This window comes from Manduca sexta, chromosome 21 (genome assembly GCF_014839805.1).
Source record: "Manduca sexta isolate Smith_Timp_Sample1 chromosome 21, JHU_Msex_v1.0, whole genome shotgun sequence".
In the NCBI taxonomy this organism is placed as follows: Eukaryota; Metazoa; Arthropoda; class Insecta; order Lepidoptera; family Sphingidae; genus Manduca; species Manduca sexta.
In genome coordinates, this window is record NC_051135.1 from 2,818,076 (window position 1) to 2,824,917 (window position 6,842).

A 6,842-nucleotide genomic window follows, 5' to 3' on the forward strand; every position below is an offset into this window, starting at 1 on the left:
CTATGAATTTGCAGCGCGCATTCTGTCAATCGCTAAAATTAACTTTTCTTAAATTTTCTAACGTTCCGCTTAACTTCCTTTATTTTTTTCTTTCATAAGAACCTTCTCCGGACAGTAACAAACACAAAAAAAAAATTAGTGAAATCGGTCCAGCTGTTCACGCGTGATGGCGTGACCAAGGGAAATAGGGATTCATTTTTATATGTATATTATATAGATATAGATAGATCAGTGGCCAAAGGTCCATAGAATCCAATTCTTGCCAGCTTCTCTTTCATAATTTGTGTAAAATCTAATTATCGTTAGTACGATTTGCAGACCGCATTTATGCATATTATTAGTACATAACTTGTTTCGGAAAATTTCATCTTTCGCCTCTGTAACAAAGCTTACTGCTTATACTAAAGATTTTCTACTAATCTAAAATGCTAACTCGATTCTCCTAGATGCTATTCAATCTAAAACAATCCTATTGACCTAATCGAAATATACCAAAACCCGACCCGTTAAGAGGCTAGTAATTAAATATACATGAATGCTGAATCTTGACATTCTGCGAGGTTGAATTCAGCCTCGATACGTCAGTGCACGAGCTTCTAATGCATACAGATGATTTTTATAATTGGGATTCGATAGCGAAAACTATTATAAAATGTTAAAAACCCCAAAGTAATCAAGGTTTCGCTTATGTTGTTAATTACTGTTCCGTTTTAGAAAAGAATTAAGAATTAAGATCAATTGAAGAAGAATATGTAACAACGAGTTACGGATGTTCAATATTTTAAACCAGGGAATACATTTTGAACTTTTTATTGATGTATCAGTCGCCCTCGTTGTGCTCTATTGTATTAATATTATCTTGCGTAGATACGTAGCTGTTTTTCCTCTCTATATCATCACCTAGGTTTCTTTTGTTCCACGTGTCAGTACAATATAGTCTATTGTGCAATGTAATGCTAGTGACATGTTATATAAAGACCTACCTAAATCTAAAATACCTTTTGTTCTTAAAATATATAAGTATATTTTTGTATAATCGGAGATCATAGAATTGTAATTCCTTTTTCTCATTGTCTCTTATATTAATCAAAATTTGACTCGTGCTGCATTGCGTTTTATTTGGTTAAATTAAAAATAAATGAATCCTACCCACTCGAATTTCGGCTACGGCAGCCAATCTCAACGAAGATCAGGCAGGTATACAGAAGATATTAAAGTGCACAAGTGTGTACGCAATTTACAGGTGCACTCTTTTATTCTAATATTCCTGTGACAAGGCAATCCAACATGCCGAAGAGAAATCAGACGCAAGACCAACGGCTTTACGTGCTTTCCGAGGTATGGGGGATCCTACCGCCAAACTTATTTACTCCGGGCGGCAACTAAGTATTTTTTATGCAAATACTTAGTCACATTTTTTTTATCCTGACGCGGGATTCGAACCCAGGACCTCAGCGCGGTTGCCATACTCGTACTGCTTACGCATTGCAACTACCAGTGGAGAATATTCTATATAACTCGATTCCTGCCGGCTTCCCTTTCGTAATTTATGTAAAATCTAACTGTAATAAGAACGTTCTGCAGACCGCATTTATACATATTATTAATAGTACTTATATGTTGTGTCAAGTTCCCTTCAAAAAATTTCACCCTTCGCCATTGGTACCTAAATAATATTTTCTTATTATTTCCTACAGTCCTATTTTTTATTCATTACTAGCAACAAAAAAACTCAGAGTAAAACAATTAGCCAGTAAAGCGATTTATTAAATGGTATTGTAATATTGGTATACTTGCGTGTGGATGAGTATTTTATTTGATAGTTACAAAATACTGTAGATATGTATTACTAGCATTATTAAGCTATTTTGTTTTGTTCCTTTGAACCTATTATTTCCTAGCACTATCGTGTCAAACCTAGATATTCTTTTCCTAATAGAAAGTGATTGTAGGAAACTTTTTCCCTGAGAACACGTTTTCACATTTACTAAAAGTAACAATATATAAAGATGTCAATAGAACGAATAGTATCGTTTACAATATATTTAACGATTAGTGTTCATTCTGTATATATGATCGGTGCGTATCCTAAAGGTAGTACACAGATTTTAAAAATCTATCGTGCATCACGTCGCGCAGCGTGACGCATCGTTTGTAAACTGCATTAGTTACAACCCTTTATTAGCTCAACCATCCATCTAATGAGGGGTCGATCTGCCGGATTTTTCCAATAGAACTTTCAGACAACATTTTATTCTAGTTTCCTGCACTAATATACATACGCGCCAAATCAATACAAACCCGTTTACAAACATTTTCAACCATTCTTGACTTCCATTAAAAAATAAGGTCTTGGTAGTAGCCTATATTTAACTCTAAACATTCCAACAACATATTTTAATAAATATTAAGAATAAATTATATTTTTCAGTTAATTTTATGGGTGTTATTTTTATTAAAATGTACTTCTTCTTTTCCAGATAATCATCGTGCAAAACTTCATGTTAAACGTACGTATGTGCTAAACAGTAGTTTCATATTTATACACACACTGACACACTATCAAGCTGATTTCGTTAGCTTAACAAAACCATAGTGGGGCACACAAAACTACTTTTCATTCAAACTATGCGGAAACGTGGCAAACAAACGCCGCCGACTTCAACTTTAAATGCGGACGTTACGTCACTGAAGGGAAACTCACGTAAGCGAACACATACAATGTCACACACACCCTCAGCTTTACACAACACTCACTACTCCACACTAACCGTAACAAAACACTAATTCGCACACTGATTTCGTTTTATATCAGTGTGGGTAAGGAGAGCTCTTCAGGTGGCATGCTCGCCTAGTATTCGATGTAACCAAGTGGTGGCACAACGGAGCCAAGAGCCACTTATGTCAGTTACGTATAACGCTAACCGCACACAAATACACGCATACGTCCTAATTCATGACCCTTGAATGAGTACTTCGCAAATTCACAGGATAATTAGCCAGCATACCGAAATTATTAGGCCCGCAGCCAGCGTAAATCGGTGCTGATTGGTTGCAAACACTGAAGAGCTACGGATGAATTTAACTACAAAGGGTGAGTTGTTACGTGCTGTGTGATATATTTTAGTTTTTTTTAAGAAGCGAATGTTATACTATTTTTATTCTGACTTTTATGTTTGTTATTTTTGAAATATTATTTATCATTCGTATTTATAATAATTAATCATCGTAAATTCAACTAAACATTATAAAATAGCACAAAAAATTATATTAATAAAATATGTAATAATTATTTTATGCTAACTAAATAATACACGCATTAGTATTTGTATTCGACACTAAAAATTCAATTTCGAGGATTTAAAATCTGTGTCAGAATTCATCTATTAAGAAATTAATAAAATATAAAACTTTTTAAAAATATTCCAATTGATACTCTACCCATCAAATTAAGTGTAAATCATACGTCAATAAGCAATGATATGAGGGTGGCAGGAGAACCCGCGTATGACGGCTCTGACCAGTCGGGTGTAAGCAAACTTTACAAGGTTTGCCACGGTCCAATGCACACTGTACCTCATAATATATTAAGCTGCTGCCACACTGAGATCAAAAGATCTCATTGATACAAGAACAGATTTAAGAAACACCACTAATATATTATAATCACATTAAAGTAAAAGATGAAACGAATAAACAATTAAAATTACTGTGTCAGTAACAAAATGGTAGATAAAAAGAAATTATAAGTAATTATTATATGTTGCTTGGGCGCATTTACCTAAAGGTAAATTTATTAATAAAATATGGTCCCGCATAAAATATTATTAAAATGATTTCACTCATAAAAACTGCAACTATATTGTAATATAGTTACTAAAGTCTGAAAATAAATCTTTAAAACTTAAATCTCTGGCTACAATCGACCAATTAATAAATAACTTTAACAGGTTTGAATAGAGCTTAAAACTACGAATACTTTAAGTTCACTGATTACGAAAAAAAACAAACCTTATCATTACGACAAATTAAAGTAAGCTGAAAAGTTGTTTTATTTTGTTGTAAACAAAGTTTCCGAATATCGGATGTTGGTTTTATTTACACGTCCACGCTTATCAATCTGATATTTATACAAAGTATGTACTTCATAAAACAATGATCTCAATATTCTTTTTATCGAATGAAAAGCATCTCCTTATAAATTAATCCAAAGAAAATTGAACATTAGGGTTTTTTTTCTAAAGTTAAAATGCAGCTTTATACTCTAACCACGAGGCATTTAATTTGCTCCATGTAAGTAATCGTTATGGGAACTAATTTAATACGCTAGGTGTGTCCGCTTTGGACCTTCGCCAAATTTTCAGCTTTCCTAAAACTCACAGGGATAAAGTAATACCGATATTATCTATCGGCCATTGCAATATTACCAATTACAACTTTATTAATTTAAGTGTTGTCAAAGAATTTGTAGGTACAGGTTAGTTATTCTTAGATATTAATAAAAATACTAACTGGATTCAAATTTATAACTAAATATCGTATTCCTTAAATAATTTACTAATTAGTCATTGTATTATATTAGAATTAGAGTAGGTGCAATAGTATTTTCTTTTCATTATACACTAAAATTTATACGTTGTTTTCCTTACAATTTATACCTACATACTAAGTGAATCACTCATGCAATAAATATAATGTTATAACGGCTAGGTAACCGACATTATATCTAAATATTTTTCTCATTACCAGTTAACAGATAATAATTTATATTGTTACCAACTCAAAACTCAAGGCGTAAACAGAAATTAGAATATCCGGTAAGAGTGGTGGATTTTCCCGATGAATATTGGTACACATCGCTAATTCGTGTTACTGCATCTGTTTTGAATAATCGTAGCGCCGCAGGATATGTGGACAATGTCCATTCAACTAAAAGTTCCACTCAGATCCACTTGCATAATATCTACTAAATAAACATCCAACGTTTACTTGCGAATATATTGTTAGAACCTATAAGTACGATATACATTTATATTACTTAACTAAACACTTTTGCGTTACATAAGTAATTTTTGTAATCTTTTGTTTTATCAGCGTTACATGTTGCTATTAAGCCTTTATAGTCCTTTAGCTATTTTGTAACACAAATTCAAACTGCAACGTTTGGCAACGGTACTGAAATTAATGGTATTTATTTTGCTCATTTTGCTTTCACGTGGATCGAATTTCAAATTAAAACCTGTTAGTGTTTCTTTTCGATATTATTATTAAAACTATAGAAACTATATTTACTTCTATTTTAATAACGAAATAAAATATTTTGTAGAACGTCATTCGAGCCAACAGCAATGTGCTTAGAATTATTTTTCTCTGACTTGTAAGGATTAGTGTTTACCCATGCCGCACCATGTTCCGAGTTTATGTCTAACGTGGTATGCAGTGACAACCTAGTTCATGATGAAAAATTCATGAGAACAAAAATCTTAGTGTTCGAGCAAGTAAATATTTTTCTCGAAACCGTGAACATGGCTGGTAAGTACACAACGCAAAAACACAGCGTATTATTTGAGTGCAGTTGTACAGTTATGTAAAGTAGGATATTTTGGACTTACATTTTTAAAAACTTCGGAGTTGAAGCCGTTCAATGTGCCGACACTTAAAATTTTTACCTATTTAATAATTCGCGGATAGTCCGCCATGTGATATAAAAGAAACCTAATACTACTACAACTATTTAATACAAATAAAAATATTTTTAACTATCAGATAAAAGTTATCAAATATTTTATAATTTGATCGAATACAAAATTGAGACAACTGTATATATACACCTGTAATTATTTAATTCATTTATATTTATTTATGTACTTTATATTCCGTATAAATTGTATCTAATGATTGAAAAACCAATTCATATAATATTAAAATCTTGTAGTCGTTACGTAAGACTATAAATATCATTACAAACAGCTTAATCATTCAATTTAATTTGCCAATTAATCCTTATAAAAATAAAATATAAATTCTAAACATATAACTGTTTTTTTATGTTTTATTTGTGTGACTTACTTTTAACCGTAGATAATATATAATTTTTTGTTCCAGGATTGTGCTGGCTTTAGTACTGCAATGCGAAATATCAACATATCCTGAAAATATCTACTACCATTAGAATAAAAATAAATCTCATAATTTTTTATACTATATTTATTTGTGCTGATTATAATTTAATCTAAGGTCATCATCATTTATTTTAGTGCCAACTAGTGAAACGTATAAGAATAACATTAGTATTTTATAGCCTAGGCATGTGAACAATTGATGACATTATTACGACAAGTCCTAAAGGTGTCATTAAGCTTTCTCAAAAATTTTAAAATAAATAAGTAAGCGAAGAGTAGGTCACCATAAAGGGAAGTGATACTGTGTAAGTGTTGTTAATGTAGGTACAAAACACAGATATTTCCAAGTACTACACAAACTCACGCTAATTCTAATATTAGGTAGAATATTATTTGTTTGCAAACAGAATTACCTATAAATACTTTAATTAGTGCCTATAGTTACACTTTACTCGGACAAATAATCGGACATCTCGGTTTCAATTCGCATATCTAAACCTCCATATGCCATAACTACACTCTAAACAATGTCACTATATTATATTGATTGAAGATGAACAAATGTAACATCTTGAATCTCGTCTTATTGCGTTTCTTATATACTACCTACTTACCTACTCATCGACGTGACCTATCAATGAGCAGCGATAATTTATAAATTTTAATAAAAATGGTCCTTGCTTACTCAGTTACATACTACATTTAGTTTATTTTTTACAT

General features: G+C 31.6%; 1 long non-coding RNA gene across 1 annotated transcript; it reads left to right on the forward strand.

The window, feature by feature from the left end:
- Window positions 1–2,478: 2,478 nt before the first annotated feature.
- Window positions 2,479–6,250, forward strand: LOC119189992. Its single transcript, XR_005112707.1, has 3 exons — window positions 2,479–2,510; window positions 2,991–3,094; window positions 6,106–6,250. It is a non-coding gene; the product is annotated as an uncharacterized LOC119189992 (long non-coding RNA).
- Window positions 6,251–6,842: the final 592 nt, after the last annotated feature.